This window comes from Hemitrygon akajei, chromosome 10 (genome assembly GCF_048418815.1).
Source record: "Hemitrygon akajei chromosome 10, sHemAka1.3, whole genome shotgun sequence".
NCBI classification, from domain to species: Eukaryota; Metazoa; Chordata; class Chondrichthyes; order Myliobatiformes; family Dasyatidae; genus Hemitrygon; species Hemitrygon akajei.
In genome coordinates this window covers 41,776,578-41,796,298 of record NC_133133.1, presented here as the reverse complement: position 1 = coordinate 41,796,298, position 19,721 = coordinate 41,776,578, and positions in this window count along the sequence as shown.

Genomic DNA, 19,721 nt, shown 5'->3' with positions numbered 1-19,721 from the left:
AGCTCTTTAGAGCAGCTTGTGCCTGAGCCCACTCAGGGAAAGGTTATCTTAGATTGGTGTTGTGTAATAACCCAGATCTTATTAGGGAGTTTAATGTAAAGGTGTAGCGGTGTGCTACACGCAGCGCTAAAATAACGACACGGAGTCGGTAAACTGCAATTAAAGATGATTTTATTCGAACTTCACAGTCTTGCTTTAAAGCCTCCCTCATCCCGCCCTCCCCGGGCGCGGATGCTGTAAGGGACACGTACTCACAAACCCCCCACAGGCTTTTTCCCTTTGTTGCGGACCTGGCCTTTGTGCCTGCGCGCTGGCTATTTGTGAGCCGGTTCGAGTGCGCTAGGAAGTGGGTCGCCACAAGGAACCATTAGGAGGCAGTGATCATAATGGATAATGGATTTGATGGCTTTGTGTTAAAGTTTGCAGATGATATGAAGGTAGATGGAGGGGAATGTGATGCTGAGGAAGCAATGCCATTGCAGCAGGACAGACAAATTGAAAAATGGGGAAAAAAGTGACGGATGGAATACCGTTTTGGGGAATGTATGATAATGCATTGTGGTAACAGGAACAATAGTGTGGACTATAATCTAAATGTGAAGAAAGTTCAAATATCAGAGGTGCAGTTCAATTTAGAAGTCCTTGAGCAAAACTCCCAAAAGGTTAATTTACAAGTTGAGTCCGTGGTAAAGAAGGCAAATGTAATTTTGGCATTTATTTCAAGCGGAATAGAATAAAAAGCAAGGAGATAATGCTGAGCCTTTATGGGACACTAGTCAGGCTGTACTTGGAGTATAGTCAACAGTTTTGGGCCCTATATCTCAGAAAGGATGTGTTATCATTGGAGAGAGTTCAGAGGAAGTTCACAAGGATGATCCCAGGAATGGAAAGGTTAACGTATGAGGACCATTTGGCAGTTTTGGGCCTTTACTCACTAGAATGTAGAAGAATGCTTGGGGATCTCACTGAAACCTATTAAATGTTGAAAGGACTAGATACGGCGAAGGTGGAGAGGATGTTTCCTATGGTGGAGGTATCCAGAACTAGAGGGCACAGGTTTAAAATTGAGAGGCGTCCTTTTAGAACAGAGGTAAGGAGGATTTTTTTCAACCAGGTGGTAGTGAATCTTTGGAATGCTCTGCCACAGACTGTGATGGAGGCAAGTCCATGGCTATATTTAAGGCAGAAGTTGACAGTTTCCTGATTGGTCAGGGCATCAAAGGATATGGTGAGAAGTCAGGTGTATGGGGTTGAGTGGGATCCGGGATCAGCCATGATGGAATGGTGGAGCAGACTCGATAGACCGAGTGGCCTAATTCAGCTCCTATGTCTTATGGTCTTATGGTCCCGCAGTATGTGCAGGATATTTCTGCACTGACCACTGCCTGATGGAACTATGATCAAAGGTGTTTACATGGAATTAGCCTACCGCAAAGGATAGGTAGCACAGCAATTTCCAACTAACTGGGACACTGTGTAGTAACGGGGCCAGGCCCATTCTTCACAATAACATCGTGGCACATAATGTCCACGTACTTTGGATCCACACACTGACAGATATAGCCACACATGAAGCTGGTCATCAGGATGACAGAGGCACCGAGTACACTTTTGCCCATAACCTCAGGGGACATGTATGGTGACCCATCAGACTCACACCATCTTGGTCCTGCGGATAAACTGAAAGACATCCCAGGTAATTACCAAGGCAGAGGATTGGGAACAGGCCACACCTGTGCAAAGTACAGCAGCCCAGAGAGTATATTACACCTGATGACCAAGTTCTTTCCTGTTTTGATGGAGAATGCCATTTCCACAAACTTGCTTCTTGTTTTACTTTCCCCAGCTGCTGCAGTCAATTCTCATTACGTGCCTCACCTCCTCCAAACAAGATCCCAGCACCTTCTGGATAGTCAGACCTGACGGCAAAAGAGACATTGGATATTTGGGTATTTAACAAAAAGCATGGTCTCACTCTTCCTTTGGTTGACTCCGGCCCCCAAAGGCAACTAAAGCTGGTCCCCGATGCTGATCAATCTACAAACTGTCCATGGATCCAAGCAGAAGATGGAAACATCATTCATGTAAATGGAGGTTTTGACTTGTGTGTCTCAATTGTTTGGCAACATCACCCCTTTAATGCTGTCCTTCTTCCTGATGGACCCGGCAAAGGGTTCTATGCAGCACACAAGCAAGACAAACCCTACCTGACTTGACGGGGAAATGATCTGAACCCACACATTAATTTTGACTCCACTACAGACAGCTGACCTTGGAGGAGCTGGCTGAAGCCATCCATTCCCTTGGCAAGAATAAAATTCCTGGAAGTGACGGTTTACTTAGCTCTGTGGGCTGGATGAGCCTGGAACTTTTGGAAGTGTAAAATACTATGCTTCAGGCAGGCTGCATCACTGTGGAGCTGTTAGATCCATCTCCTGGTTCCCTCCTCAAAACAATTTTGGAGAGCATATCCACTATGTATGTTTGTGATATCCAGTCAGAATCCTTCTCCTGATCCAAGCTGATCAGTCATGTTTGCACCCTCCTGTTCTGCAGTTAGGCAAGGCTTATCTTTCAAACTGTAAGTGCTTTTCATGCTTGGTAAGTCAGAGGTTTGATCTGGATGACTCGCCTGTTCCAGATCAGGCTTGACCCTGTTTGAATTGGCCCCGGGTGGGATTTTATAGTCCACACATGCATGAACTTGATCTCATGCATAAGGAAATACACAGTGGTGCAGCCTGCCTGAAGCATAGCATTGTACACTTCCAGAAGTTCCGGGCTCATCCAGCCTCACAGAGCTAAGTATAACTCAGCTAGTAAACTGGCACTTCCAGGAATTTTATTCCTGCCAAGGGAATGGACGGATCCAGCCAGCTCCTCCAAGATCAGTGGATGAAGAATGGGAGTCAAACTGCACCTTTCGCTCATCCATTGCACAGAGATGTAGACATCAAACAGTAGTTACGGAGCACTGCTCTCCCCCACCTTATCATCATCTGGCATCAGGAATTGCTTGTATAAAAATGCAAAGTGGCAATTAATTATTACTACTAAGGGAAATTACACACTGCATATTTCCTTACGCAAGCAACAAACCTTAACATCTAACTTCTTTGGAAAATTTTAACTCTTTGTGTTATATCCTGCTCTCTTTGGTGTGATCACAAAGGGTTGAAGGTTTGTCGGGAGCAGTTCTGAAGCAAACAACAAATAACAGGGAAGGCTCAAACTCAGTCCATATTTAAATCTGCAGGGCTGGAGAGATCATGATTCTGACTGTAAGGTCACCGCTGGCAACAAACAGCCAGGAGTCTTTTGATTGACCATTTGTGGACCTTCGCAAAGTTTGAATGTTTTAGCCTACATTGTTTCCAAAGGTATTTCTCTAAGGGACAAAGACCTACTCTCAATTTAAGCAATCCAGGAAGAAAGGAGATTTGACTAGTTCCTTATTAATAAAATTTACACCTTACCCACAGAAGAGAAGAAGATTTATTTTGTATCCTTTTTTAGTAAGGAATCCTGTAAGTAACTTCAACACCTCCTTTATTCATCCTTATTCTAATCTCCCTTTGCCTGGAACTTACATCGCTTGGTGCCATATTTTCATGTGCTTTGTCATTTAATTCCAAATAAATAGCAATAAGAAAGGAGCCCAGACAAGCATAATAGCAAATTATGCCTTGAAGCCACATCCTTAAATTTTTTATATCCATGTGGTCCTCATCATCCAAGGACCACTGAGACTGAAACAGGTGTCCACAAAGTTCATGAAACCAACTTTATTCTTACTGAAAGTGAATCTGACTGAGAGCAGGACCCAATCTAGGTTGGGCAACTCCTTCAGGCATGTCAGCTTTAATTAGCTCGTTTTCTTGAACTCTGCCTAGGAATCCTTCATCCCCTCTTCCCCCCACCACCCATCCTCCTCTTAATTTAAACCCTTACAGGTAGCAACATACACTCGCCAAACTCTATAACCTTTGCCTAAACCCATCTACCAGACTATCACTTCACCCTTCAAATTGTCTACCTGATCGGACGCTCATTATGATCCCTGACCGATCCACCACAAAACGAGCCTCTATTCCCTGTGATCCTCCCATACCTTACCCCAATCCCTTATTTCATCATGGAAGGCCCAGTATCAGTGAAAAAATAACAACTCTGAAATTCTCAGTGGCAGGCTTTTGGACCAAAAAGCATTGGCTGCTTCACAAATGGTTTCCAAACACCTCTTTACTTTTCAGTCTTTGGGTACATCAGTAGCAATTCTGTAACTAAGCTTTTGCAACTTAATGTTCAACAAATCTATGCTAAGCTATCTTTTATTATTTCAATGCAGAATGCTGCTGTGTACTTTGTATGCAATGTCTCCTTGAGTGATTCTGACAGAACCAAGGAAGACCTCATGACTCCTCAGCAGTATTGTACCAATTTTGGTGTAATTTTGAACCCATGATTAAGCACAGAAACTTTGCTGACTTTTCCTTTGATCCAGAAATGCTTGTAGGTGTTACAGTGAGATGGTTGATGAATTCAGACCACATGTTTTAAAATAATGCAGTCCTTCCTAGCTTGTTACTAACCAAAATGAATAACAAATGCTACAAGGGCAAAGGAGATATGTTCAATAAATAGACTCATTTGGGGTATTTTTCCAAATACATGCTGGCACAAGGAAACCTTGTGTTAGCAATTTTCTGATATGCCAATGCATAAAAGGAAAAGTTAGACTACAATTCGCTGTTATTGAGCTTGATAGTGTGCGACAACTGGATAAACATCAGTAAAATTACAGCCAGTTACAATAGGGGCTGCTGCTTGTTGTAAGAGGAAGGCTTTGTACAACAAGCACCTTCCCACATAGTATTTCTTAAGCTAAATAAAGTGGAAATTACCTCTATAAGATCCTATTAAAAATTAGCTGCCCCCCCAGAAGATACTTGTGCTATTCAAGGAGTTCTTGGGGAAAATAAGACAATCACCCAAAATAATGAATTATGATCTGGGTATAGCACTGATACTAGCAAGAAGCACGACTGGGATTTAGCATGTAAAATTAGTTGTAAATTGAATGTTGTAAAATTAGTCAGCTCCATCTTGGGTGCTAGACTCTGTAGTATCCAAGACATCTTCAAGGGGCAGTACTTCAGAAAGGTGACTTCCATTATTAAGGATCCCCATCACCCAGGGCATGCCCTCTTCTCATCATTACCATCAGGAAAGAAGTACAGAAGCCTGAAGGCACACACTCAGCAAATCAGGAACAGCTTCTTCCCCTCTGCCATATGATTCCTAAATGGGCATTGAACCCATAAACACTACCTCACTTTTTTTTAAATATCTATTATTTCTTCTCTTGCACTATTTTAATTTATTTATTACACACATTTATATACTAACTGTAATTGATTTACTTTTTTTTACTTCTTTCTTTCTGTATTATCATGCATTGCACTGAACTGCTGTTGCTAAGTTAACAAATTTCACATCACTTGCCAGTATTAATAAACCAGATTCTGATTCTGATTCTTTGGTACTTTCCCTGTTCTTCAATCTAACCACCCATTGAACTGAAGATTGATAGCAGCTTGTTCAAAACCAAATAATTTCACAACACAACATCCATCTCACCATTTGGCATCTGCTCTTCACAGATGTTGCTCTATTTGCCTCTGGGTCATCTAATGATTTGCCAATCATAATGGAAGTGTTTTCTGACTAAATTAACGTATGTGACATTTGGACGTAAGAAAACAGTTGTCAGGTCATGGGTAACCCCATCAGTGCCCCATCAGTGAAATGTTCCCACAATCAATGGACTCACTTTCAAGGACTTTTCATCTCATGTTCACAATGTTTATTGCCTATTTATTTATTATTATCATTTCTTTCTTTTTGTACTTGCACAGTTTGTTGTCTTCTGCACTCTGGTTGAACAGCCAAGTTGGGTAGTCTTGCATTGATTCTGTTATGGCTATTATTCAAAAGATTTATTGAGTATGACCACAAGAAAATGAATCTCAGAGTTGTATATGGTCACATATATGTACAATACTTGGATTATAAATTTAATTTAAATTTTGAATTTAGAACTTAATTCAGCATATTTCTGGTGTTTTTCACATATTTATTTATTTATGTATGTTATGTGTGTTGGAATGGCTATATCTATTAAGTAATTTTGTTCTTTTTGTTTATCCTATATTATTATATCCAGATGGTTATTACAGATTGTCCTATCTATAATAATAGATTGGTCATAATATAATCTCTGGGATCCTGACTCTAAAACTGGATCAGACTTGTATTTACAATCAGGAGTGGTTTCTTTTATGAGTTTGCAAATTAAAGCAAGATTTTGGTGAGTAATGTTTGCCACTTCTTTTTGCCTATGTAAGTAATCAGATTGAGTTAAACTGCTACAGGATCCTGTAATTTGTTGTATTGTTTCTGGTTTCTCTTGGCATTTTCCTCATTCATTGTCTTGAATTTGTTGGTCATTTTTTTATGTATTTTTGATCATTTTTATGTTAACCACCTGGTCCTGTATTAACACAAGCAACCCTTCTGATTCAGGGAAGAGGTCTCCAACTTTAAGCCAGGTGTCCAATGCTTTCTTGTCGACATCTGATCTGCTCAGATCATTGGAGCATCTTCCATGGAGGGTCATGCTCTTCCATTGGTTAACTTTTTCTTCTGTAGTTATAATTTCTTCATTTTTCTGGGTTGTGCTTCTATTTAAGTTTAGTGGTGTGTACTACTTATCAGAATTGGATATGCTCACGTGGAGTGCTGAATCCTGTTTTTGTTGATGAAATATATCCTTAGAGGTTTTAGCTGATCATTGCATAATTTTTTTATGTCTGTTATTCCTCTTTCTCCTTCTGTCCTTGGTAGTGTTAATCTAAGTATGTTCTAGTGTACCTAGTCTTTTCTAAAATTTCTCATTTCAGTTCTTATTTTTCTGTGTTTCAGACTAAGACATTATACCAAAAGAATACATTAATGTGGGTATAGTGAAATTGTTTATTGCCTTTGTTATAATTTTTCTATTGAGCTCTGTTTGGTAGATTTCTTAAGCCTTGAAGTAAACTCTGTTAGAAGTTTATCTCACTATGACCTATTTACTTTGCTTGTCGGTATCCCAGATACTTATATGCTTTGTATTCATCCATCGGTTGTATTGTATCCTGACACTCTGTTTTATATTCTGTAAACTCTATTGTACCTTTCTTTATGTTTAATATTCTCCACTTACCTAATCCAAAATTCATGTTTATATTTTAGGAAATAGTTCCACCATTTGAATTAATTGCTTTAGTTTTACGGATGACAGAGAATATAATTTCAAATCATCCATGTATAGAAGGCATGTCATGGTATCATTTGTTTGGTTGTCTCTGATTTTGAGACCCTATTTTCATTCGATTCGGTAAATTAGAGAGTGGGTTGAAAGTTAGACAAAACTATAATGTGCTTCGAGAGTCAGCCTGGAAAATGCCTCAGGTTATTTTGATAATGGTGATTATTCTTTTTTAGTTGTTCATAGATAGGGTGATTATAGTACGCTTTATCTGATGTTGTAGGAATTTCACAAGTATTGGGTGTAATTTATATATATTAAGAGCTATTATTTACCATGAGTGTGGGACAAAATCAAATGCTTTTTGGTAGTCAATATAACAACATAAAAGATGTCTGCTTTTCCTCTGGGCTTGATTTAGAATTACAAAATCTATTATCAGTTCTTCTTCATGTCCTTTCAAACCCTTACAGCATCCTTTCTACTCTTCTGTAAGTATATTGTGGTTATGAAAGTGAGTAGTGATTAGTTGTGAGATGCGTGATGTTACAATGTTATATATAGTTTGTAAGCAAGTAATAGGATGATATTTTGATGGATCCTTTGTGATTTCTCCTTTAGGTTACAGACATGGTTTAACTTCTGTCAAAAATTCGGGCATTTTTATCAGGATTTTTAAGTAAATTGTTGGTATTTGTTAACAGGTACAGATGAAGGCAAGTAAATGTATTATTATTGTCATTATTATTATTGTTGTTATTGTATTTGCACAAATAGTCTTCTTTTGCACACAGTGAATGTTTGTCAGACTGTGTAGTTTTCTATTGTTTCTACTGTATTTCATTGTTCTAGTGTGAATACCTACAAGAAAATGAATCTCAAGGTAGAATATGGTTATATATTCATACTTTGATAATGAATTTACTTTGAACTTTAAAAGTGGACTTCTTATTTAATTAGAGGATGAGGATGTTGCTGGCAAGGCCAGCACTTATTGTCCATGCCTGACTGCCTTTGTGAAATTCGTGGAAATTGCCTTCTTGAACAATTATAGACTGCATAACAAGAATGTTCCCACATTTCTAACAATTCAAGTTCAAGGTCACCTAACTGACTACAAAGCCTTAGGCACATATACTTAGCTAGGGTACCTAAGGCTTTTGCACAGTACTGTATTTGTCAACATGGAGTGGAGTGTGAGTTTGTAAATCTGGCAGGAGCATTGACAAGGGTGGAGCACCATGGGAGTGGTGTGGGACAGGGCTGGAGGGTGACGCAGTGCAGACACACCAAGCCCTGAGACACCAGGCAAGGTCACGTGTCCAAACAACTGGTTTATTAATCATCACAGAATGTCTCTCTGATGCTTCCTGCTCCCTCTCCCCTCACCCTTCCCTTTTTCACAATCATGATTCCTCTCTCCCTGCCTCTGTCTGCAATAGAGACCCAATTCAGAATCAGGTTTAAAAATCATTCACATATGTCATGAAATTTGTGTTTAAGACTTTTGCACTGTACTGTATATATAACCAAACTAAACAACATTCTTCCAGACCACGGTGCACCCACACAACATATATCATACACAGCACATAAACCAATATATTATACTATAAATAAGTTAATAAAATATAATTGAAAATGCATGTAAAAATACAAATAAAACAGTAAACAGTAAACAGCTTGTTGTCCTAGTGACAAGACCTTGGTGCTGGCAGGTTATAGGTCAGTCTCACAGCCTGAGGGAAGAAGCTGTAAACTAGTCTGGCAGTCCTCATCCAGATGCTTCTGAAACTCCTTCCTGATTGTTGTGGGTCAAAGAGATTGTGGGATGGGCAGTAGGGCTCCTCACCAATGTTTCAGGGCCTTCACCTGCAACACTCCAGGCAGATGTCACAGATAAGGAGGAGGGAGACCCCAGTGATCATCTCGGAGGTTTTTTACTGTCCTCGGTTGAGCTTTGCGGTCCAGTGCCTTGCAGATTCTGTACCACACAATGATGCAGTCAAATAAGACAGATGGTGTTCCTGTAGAAAGCTGCTAGAATAGGGACGGGGAGCATTCCACGCCTCAATCTCCTCAGAAAGTTTAGATTCTCCTGTGCTTTCTTGACTATTGTGCAGTTAATGTGGGTCCATGTTAGATCGTCTGTTATGTGCACACCAAGGAACTTTGTGCTGTTCACTCTCTCCATGGCAGAACCATTGGTGTGCAATGGAGAGTGGTCGACCTGGGCCTTCCTGAAGCCCAAAATCATCTCTTTAGTCTTATCTAAGCTGAGCCTTAGGTTAATGTTCTTGCACCACTTGACAAGCTTCTCGGTCCCTCTTTGTATGCCAACACATCATTGTTGCTGTGAATCACTACAAGCTTGATGATGCGCGTTGACCTGAATCTGGCAGTGCAGTCATGAGTTAGCACCATCCGTGGTGCCCCCAAGGGTTGGGAGCTCAGCACTGATGCTCAGGGTGATGGAGCTTGTGATTCTGCTACCAAGCCAGACTGACTGGGGCCTTTCCCTCAAGAAGTCCAAGATTCTGATACAGAGAGGGGTATTGAGATCCCAACAGGGACAGTTTACCCATTGGCCTCTGAGGGGTGATTGTGTTAAATACCAAACTGAAGTCGATGAACGATCATCCTGGCATACAAGGCATCATGTTCTGGGTGGGATAGGATGTAGTGAAGGGCTGAGGCGGTGGCATCATCAGTGGACCTGCTTGAGTGATAAATGAGCAATGGGTAAAGGAGAGGGTTCAATTTAGCTGGATGAAGGAATTTTATGCAATCCCTTACCAGAGCTTCCTGATTGTTGAAGTCAGTGACACTGGTTGGGTGGTGATCATAGGTCAGTTATCATCGGAATGAAGCCTACCCAGACAGTGGACTGTTTCATAGAGGAATTAAAGATGTCCATTAAAACCACTGTTAGCTGGACCACACAGTCCCTCAGCAATTGACCAGGTATGTTGCCTGGTCCTGTAGCTTTGCACGGGTTTACCCTGGCTAGGGAACTCCTCACTTTGGCTGCAGGGAGAGAGAGTGCTTTCCTCGCTGTCACACTATGGAATTGGTCAATTCATGCATACAAAGTGCTCAGCCTATCAAAAAAGGAGACATCGCTGTCCTTGTCACACAGGGTGGATTTGTAATGATTATGGTTTGTATATTTTGCCACATGCACTGCATGTCCCTGGTGTCACAAAGGTGTCAGTGCATACTCATGCTTTGCCTTCCTGATGCCATGGGAAACCTTAGAATTATTCAGTCCTCTGATCTGAAGGCAGCATTCCGATCCTTAAACAGTGCATGAACCTCTGTAACACACGTGAAACACTGGAGAAACTCAGCAGATAAGGCTGAGAAGGAAGAGAGAAGATGCCAGAATAAAAAGGTGGGGTGGGGGGGGGGGGGCGGAAGGCTAGCTGGAAGGTAATAGGTGAAGCCAGATGAGTAGGAAAGGTAAAAGGCTGGAGAAGAAATTATCTAAAAGGAGAGGAGAGTGGGCCATAGGAGAAAGGGAAGGAGGAGGGACCCAGGGGGAAGTAATAGGCAGGGGAGAAGAAATAAAAGATCAGAGTGGGGAATAGAAGAGGGGGCTGGGGTGGGATTTGTTTATTGGAAGGAGAAATCAATATTCATACCATCAGGTTGGAGGTTACCCAAATGGAATATAATGTGTTGCTCCTCCACCCTGAGGGTAGCCTCATTTTATCGCAAGGGGAGGCCATGGATCAACACATTGGAATGGGGATGGGAATCAGAATTAAAGCGTTTGGCCACCGGGAAGTTCCATTTGTGGCGGATGGTGTGGAGATGTTCGATGAAGCAGTCCCCCAACTTGCAACGGGTCTCACCAATGTAGAGGAGGCTGCATTGGGTGCACCAGACAGAATAGACAACCCCAGCAGATTCACAGGTGAAGTGTTGCCTCATCTGGACGGATTGCTTGGGGCTCTGAATGAAGGTGAGGGAGGAGGTGGATGGGCAGGTGTAGCACTTGGGCCTGGAGGGAAGTTAGTACAGAGGGATGAATGGATAAGGGAATCTCGGAGAGAGTGATCCCTGCAGAAAGCTGGGGGGGGGGAGGTGTCGCGTGGGGAGATGAAGTAAAGATGTGTTTGGTGGTAAGATCACTTTGGATATGGTGGAAGTGGCAGAGCATAATGCGTTGGATGTAGAGGCTCATGGAGTGGTAGGTAAGGACAAGTGGAACTCTATCATTATTCAGGTGGCAGCAAGGTGAGGAGAGTGCAGATGTTTGGGAAAGGAAGAAGTACAGATGAGGGCAGCAGCAATAGTTGAGGGAAGGAAACCCCGTTCTTTAAAGAGGACGACAGCTGTGATGTCTGGAATGGAAAGCCACATCCTGGGAACAGAGGCGGTGAAGGTGAAGGAACTGAGAAAGGGGAATAGCATTTTTACAGGAGATAGGGTGGGAAAAAGTATAGTCGAGATAACCATGGGAATCTCTAAGTTTGCAAAAGATGTTGGTTGACAGTTTTTCTCCAGAGATGGAGACAGAGAGATTGAGAAAGGTTAGGGAGGTGTCAGAGACCTCTGCAGTCAGTCAATTAGTTTTGCTACGACAAGTGTATGGGACATTGGAAAAAAAGTTGAATTTCCCCATGGGGATGAATAAAGTATCTATCTATCTATCTATCTATCTATCTAAAATGCTGAGTCCCTCCAGCATTCTGTGTGTGTTGCTTTGATTTCTGCTTTGCCCTGCAGTGTAGTGTATAATCATAATAACATCCTCAATACACTTTACTATGTAGCCGGTCACCAATTCTGCATACTCATCAATGTGGATACAATAATCATACGAAATCACCTCGCTGAATATGCTCCAGTCTATGCTTTTGAAGCAGTCCTGCAGCACTGGGGTGGCACCTTCTGGCCAGTTCCTGATCTCCCTGTAAACTGGTTTGATTTGTTTAACCAGGGGAGCGTATGCAGTGATTAGCAAATTGGTGCACGTGGTCTGAATATCCAAGATGAAAATTAGGATAGCCTTCCTCACCTTGGATACGCAAACCACAAACCAATTTGCACCAGAAATGTTGGTACAAACTGGGTCCAATATATTCTCCCCTCTGGTTGCAAAGTTGGCATGCTGATGGGACTTTGGCAGGAGTGTTTTAGGTTGGCATGATTGAAGTCGCCAGCAGCAACAAGGACCTTCGGAGGTGAGTGGCTTCAAAGTTGCAGATTACGCAGTAGAGCTGCTGAACAGTTCCCAGCACCAGCACGGAGGTTGGGGGATGTAAACAGCAATAATCATAATGGGAGTGAACCCCTCAATAAGTAAGAGAGCCTGCATTTCACTATTAAAAACTCGATCTGTAGTGAGCAGTGGGCATTTCTACCTCAATACCTCAATGCACTTTCACAACGGAGATGGTGATCAAGTAATACTAAAAGAAGAGCAATATGTTCCTAGTCAGATTGGCGTGTGAGTTGGGAAGGCGATCAGTCCTGGTGAGTTACCCATTGTCCTAATGCTGTTATCTTTCTAGCAGAGTGCACAGCAGCTGCACAGTTCCAACACCTGGGCTCAGTACTGACTTTGGATCCTATTTCTGTGGAGTTTGCTCTATTTCCTTGTGATTGTGTAGTTGATTCAATGCCAGTATTACTGGATTAGCCTGGTTACCGGCACTGCTAATACTGGACCAAAATATTTAGCAGTGTAGCTTGGATGTATTCTGGGATGTTGTCTGCTTCCTTTTTGCTGTTTGTGCAATTTGCTCTTTTTTTTGCGCATCAGGTGTTTGATGTTTTCTCGAACTGCTCCATGGTATCTTTTCTCGTTTTGTGGCTGCCTGCACAACGACAAATCTCAGAGTTGTATTCTGTGTACACACTTTGATCATAAATGTACTTTGAATCTTTGGTTCCTTGGATGTAGTCAAGGTGAATGTTTCAGTTATTTCTCGATATCACAGGGAATAAATTGAGCAAGCTAAGTCAGTCATTTGGGACAGAGACAACAAGAACTTTATTTGCCAGAAGAATTATAAATCTTTGAAATCCTCGAGCTCAAAGTACTGTGGATGTTCAGCCACTGGTTCTACTGAAGGCAAAGTTTGACTATCTTTTGGGCACTAAAAAATGTAGTGATTAGGCAAGAACGTAATCCAGACATATTGCATCAGCTGTGGTCCTACTGAATGTCAGAGTAGGCTCAAGGACCCAAATAGCCTGATCCTGTTATTTCTTAGGAGAGCATACAATTGCCATTTCCAGTCCAGTGCTTAGGTAAAAATTGAGTCATCAGCCTAGTTTTATTCTTATAGTTTCTTGTACCCATTTTGATATAACTAAGCCACTTGTTTAACTATTTCAAAGATTGGTTTTTAGGGTGTGTGAGAAGAATTTCATGTAGGCCTGACTGAGTAAAGAAAGGCTGACTTCCTTCCCAAAGGGCATTGCTGAGCCAGATGGGGTTTTATAACAATCTGCTGTTTCATGGTCAGCATTACTGTTACTAGCTTTTTAATTCCAGATTTATTTAATTAGTTAACTGAATTTAAATTCCACAGCTGTCATGATGGGAGTTGAACTCATGTCTCCAGATTATTTGCCCAGGCCTTTAGATTACTAATGCAGTGACATAACCACTAACCATAACCCTGAGTCAGCCTCAGCACTGATATGCACATCTGTTTCTTTGTAAAAATGGCAATTCCAGTAGGATCTGTAATTCACCATCCTTGCAGTCTACTCCAAATGAGAGGCCACTGTCTGTAACTGGAATGATTAAAGTACAATTTCCACAAGAGTTCTCCTGATCGTCCACATTTATCTGGTTGTTCTGTTGAAATCATTGTGAGAGATTGTGAAATCCCCTCATCACCATGTCAAAATGTTGAAAAAGACTATTAGAGAATCTTTCAATTATTTCCCCATTCTCTTCTAGAGGTGCTGACACATATGAAGTGGCATTTCTCTGGTTTGTGCACAATCGCTTCAATACATATTAATAAAAAACAAGCAGGAACATCCAAAATGGAATAGATGAGACTGGTCCTGATTCTATCGATTTTCACGATACCGTCATTAAAATTAAATATTTGGAGAGTATTATTTCCTCATCTCAACTAAGAAAGTTCATTCAATATAGGATTTGATTCAATGAGGATCAACAATGCCGTTCTTTGTAGCTGAGTGAGTACTGGTGACCATTCCACAATAGAGGTATCACAAGTTGTCTCAGTCTTGTTCTTGACCAGTGTTTACACATTCCAGAAGAGATCATTTATCATACTGAATTGTTTAGATCAAGGGTTCCCAACCTGGGGTCCACAGACCCCTCAGTTAATGGTAGGGGTCCATTGCATAAAAAAGCTTGAATCCCCTGATTTAGGGAAATTTCTCCTCTCCGAAGCATGCAGTTGAGACAGATAGCCCCACTTAGCCTGGCTTCTTCAAACTGTCTAGTGAAAGTTGTTTCCTTCTTAAAGCACCAAACTGATGCTCCAAATGAAACCAACACATTCAATATTCACTGGAAAATATAGTATGATCAAATTGTTATGATTTGTCCCCATCATGTTTCTCTTAGATTTTGGTGGGGCAAACAGATCATTTCTATTCCTCCACTTCTTGCCCATAACTCTGCAAATTATTTAACTTCAGTGTCTATTCTATTTCCTTTTGACATCCTTGATTAACTCTGATTTCACCACTTTTGCAGGCAGCGAGTTACAGATCTTCACCATTCTGTGTAATCAGGTTTATCCATACACCTCTTGTATCCTTTAACTAACATGTTAAATCGGTGTTCCTTGGCCCTTGAAGCACCTGTTAATAGGCACAGTTTCCTGTTATTTACTCTATCTAACCTGGTCATGATCTTTTACACCTCTGTCAAATCTCTCTCAGCTCCACGGAGAAATATAAATTCTCCAGTCTAACCATGCAGCTGAAATCTCTGTAATCTGCAACAAATCAATTAAGACTTTTCTACACCTTCTCAAGGACCCTCACATCCTCCCTGAAGAGACGTGACCAAGAATGAATGCAACATCCGAGATGTGGTCTAACCAGTGCTGTATAAATCTTCGACAAAATTCCCCTTTTATACTCTTTAGCTGTTTTTCTCCTTCAGTCCTTCCACCTATCACCTCACTGCCTCTCACTTCATTCCCAGTCCCCCAGCCACTCTCCGTCCATCTCACTTAGCTTCACCTATCAGCTACCCCTTCCACTCCCCCACATCCTCTTTTTCTGCCTCCTTTCCAGTCCTGACAAAGGGTCTCTGCTTAACTATCATAAGGATACTACTTGACTTGCTGAGTTCCTTCAGCACTTTTTGCGTGTTACTAAAGATTTCCAGCATCTGCAGAATCTCTTGTGTTTATGATTACCTGTATTTATTAATCCCTGGATTCTATGTAGCTCACTAATCATCATGCCCTGTCACTTTCATTGATTTATGTACATGTATATCCATGTCCCTCTGTTATTCCTAGCCATTTACAATGGTGCCATTTTGTCTATATCATCTCTTGTTCTTTCTGCCAAACTTTATCAAACTAGTAATTAAGTCTGGAACTTCCCTAAGTGTATCACTTGGCAGCTGAAGGAATGATGTATTTCCCAGCTAAAACACTGAGGCATTCTCCTAATCCGCTCCTAAATGAGCTCATCACACACTGCATTGAGGAAGCTGCAGAGCATATTATTAAATGGAAAAGGGGATTGCATACACATCCCAGTGAAGAACAAAGCCAATATATCCTTCCAGTGTACATAAAGAAAAATCAATCTCTGCATTTGAAATAACAGGGAGGAGCTTATAAGAAACTTGGCACCACATTTTGAGAGGGAAATTAAGTTATTTCCAATCCTAAGAGTTTTAATTATTGTTCCATAAAGTATACAAATTAATCTATATGTTTTATTTATGTTCATATTTTATTTATTAAAATTCAATTCCAATCCAGTTACAGTTGTGCAAAGATGAAAGAGGCATCGTGGTATTTATTCAACAACTAAAACCAGCTGCTGAGGAGTGACTCGACTCAATGCAAGTGGGGGAGGGAGGGTTGAGGAGATTTATGTTCTTTAATCTTTGGAGTTCTGCTTACTTCTTCCAAGAATAGAAAATGGCATAAAGGCTGAGTGTTAGGGAAAGCCTAGTCACAGAGAGATTAGAAAGAAGAATTATGATGCTTGCAAATCCAAAGGAAAACAAGATGTTGAAAATAATGCAGCTCTAATGAAGGGTCATTTTGTACATGCTTTTAGTTCTCTTTCAAAATAAAGGGGATGATGAGATGGAATTTTGTCCCATTTATGTGCTGAAGATGAAAGCAGATGGATCATAAAAGAGCAGCAAATTGAATTAAGATCAGTTGAACTTTATTTCCACCAACTGTGCACACTATTGAATTTTCCAATAGGTCTGGGTGAGCAATGGAAGCTCTTGTCCCAACCATGTGGTGGTTTCATTCATATATGATAATACAAGATGAATTACATCATTTTGGTTGATTAAATTCTGCTTTGCTTCCACTCAGCAGTGCACATTTCCCTGTATCGTGTGGAATTTGTCTGCTTTTTTGAGTGGAGTTGCTATTACTGATACTAGGAAATTGGGCAGCCCAGCATTTTGTTACTGAAAGTGTTTTATAAGTGATGCAAGGGAATTGTTGAAAGGGCTTTTTGATGCAGCTACCTGCACTATCTCCTGTAGGCCCACAAAAAGATGAAAGATGCTATTCAAATACATGAATTTAAAAGATGTCCAACCCTTAACCTTCCGGTCGAGCACGCTGGTCAAGAAGAGTTATTGCATATTTAATCGAAGGTGGTCAATATGCTGCAGTGGGTTAGGAATTACTTAACTGAACTACTCACAAGCAGTCTGGACAATTGACTTACAACTATGAGCTTGAATTGCATCATAGAAACCTGTAAAGTTAAATTCTGCTTTCAGATTTAAATATGAAAATGTAAAGCTGGTGTCAGTAATGGTGATTCTGTCAGAGTGTGGTAAAAATCATTCTACTACATGAAAGTCATACCAGGAAGGTTAGCTGGGAAAAAAACAGAAACCATTGGAAACACTCAGCAGGACAGTCAATATTTCGGTTTAAGATGGTGCCAGTAAACCTCAGCGACTTCTGGCTGGTGGCTAACAAGTAAAGCAAGAAAATACTTTGTTAATCACACTTTTTTTGGCAAACAGTAATCACAAGTAATAGTCTGTAACTTCCCTTTAGATGTGAAGGCAATTTGATGTGGCAGAATCAAGGCAAGACAAGGAGGGAAGGAATACCCAAGGCTTGGATGTCGATTTAGGCACTGGGCCAGATTGAAAAGGTCAGGTTGTCAGGGCCAGAGGCGAGGGACAGCCTGGTTCAGATCACTGCTCCATGATTCAGCTCTGTGCTGAACTATGTTAAACTCTCTTTGTGGACTTCAGTTAAGAATGCTATTTGCTTACGGTTATTGTTCACATGATATGTTTGCTTTTTATCCCTGCACATTGGGTGTTCGATGGTCTTTTTCTGTAATGTGTTCTTTTATTTTTCTTATTGTTTTTTGTGGGCTTGATTTTTTTTTTCTCTCTTTGTATGTTGGGTGTTCAACGGTCTTTTTTTTAAATATAGAGTGGTCCTTCTGGGTTTCTTTTGTTCTGTGGCTCCCTGTTAGGAGATGATTCTCAAAGTAGTATAATGCATACTGTAAATACTTTGAAAATATATTTTGAAAATATATTTTAAATTTGAACTTTGATCATTTGTGGCGAGAAAAGAAGACCTAATGTTTTAGGCTGAGGTTTCTCTTTCCACAGATGGTGTCTGAACTGCTGAGTACTTCCAGTATTTTCTGCTTTTATTTTAGATTTCAAACATCTCTAGTTTTTTTTAAATTTTTATTGACTAGGGTAGTCTGCCATCCTTACTTATTCCAACCTCACCAAGCCACTCAATTCGAAAGAAAGATTGAACGAGAAATAAATTTAGTCTCTTCTAATTCACATTCACATCTTATGCGTTGTTCAGAAAAAAATATATTGGGCAATGATGGAAGAGGACACATTATTGAATCCAATGAGCATTAAATTCTATCACTGGAGTTTGGTACGGAAACTGCTCTGTGACAAACAGGATGGCTCTACAACACTTAGTCAAAACTGTCCAACGTATCACTGGCACCAGCCTACCCACCATCAAGGAGATAAGTACATACAGAAAAGTGCACATCATGAAAGATCTCACCCACTCTACTCACAGACTTCGTCCTACTCCCATGGAGGAGGAGGCGACGTAGCATACATGCCAGGACCACCACACTCCAAAACATTTACTTTCCCCAAGTAGTAAGGCTGATCGACACCTCCACCCACTAAAACCGCCACTACTTTTTTCCCTCATCAGTCACCTTATGTAGAGCCTAGAATAACTTTATAAACATCCAATCAATCTATGTATACAGGATAAGCTATCACGTGCTTATAGTTATTGTGTTTTTTTTTATTATTTTGTTCTTTATCTTTTGGGTTTTTTCTGTGTTGCATCAGATCCGGAATAACAATTATTTCATTCTCCTTTACATTTGCATACAGGAAATGACATTAAACAATCTTGAACAATGGATGCTGCTCTTTGTATATGTGCTCAATGGTGGGGGGGTGCTTTGCCTGTGATGGACCGGACTGGTAAACACCACTTTTTCTTGACAGGATTTTCTATGATGCTAGAACATAGAATATGGAGCAGAAGCTGAACCTTCAGCCCACAATGTTGTACCAAATCAATTAAATTAGTAATCAAGTGCCTAACTAAACTAATCTTTTCTGCATACACAATGTCCATATCCTTCAATAATCCTCACATGAATGTGTCTGTCCAAGTGTCTCTTAAAAGTCTCTAATTTTTCTGCCCCTGCCACCACACCAGGCTGTGCATTCCAAGCATCCATCACTCTCTATGTAAAAAAAAAACTGCCCCTTACATCTCTTTTGAAATTATGCTCTTTCACCTTAAATGCATGCCCTCTTGAATTAGACATTTTGACCCCAAGAAGAAGATATTGTCTGTCTGCTTAATCTATGCCTCTCATAATCTTACCAACCTCTATCAGATCTCCCCTCAGCCTCCATCACTCCAGAGAAAACAACCCAGGTTTGACAAATTTCTCATTATAACTCATGCCCTCTGATCCAGGGAGCACCCTGGTCAACCTCTTCTACACTCTCTCCAAATCCTCAACCTCTTTCCTATAATGAGATAATTAGAACTGTCTGCAATACTCCACATTCAGCCTAAACTAGAGTCTTATAAAGCTGCAGTATAACTTCCTCCTGACTTTTGAACTCAGTGTCTCGACTAATAAAGACAAGCATGGCATATTCCTTCCTAAGCATCATATCAACCTGTGTAGCGACTTT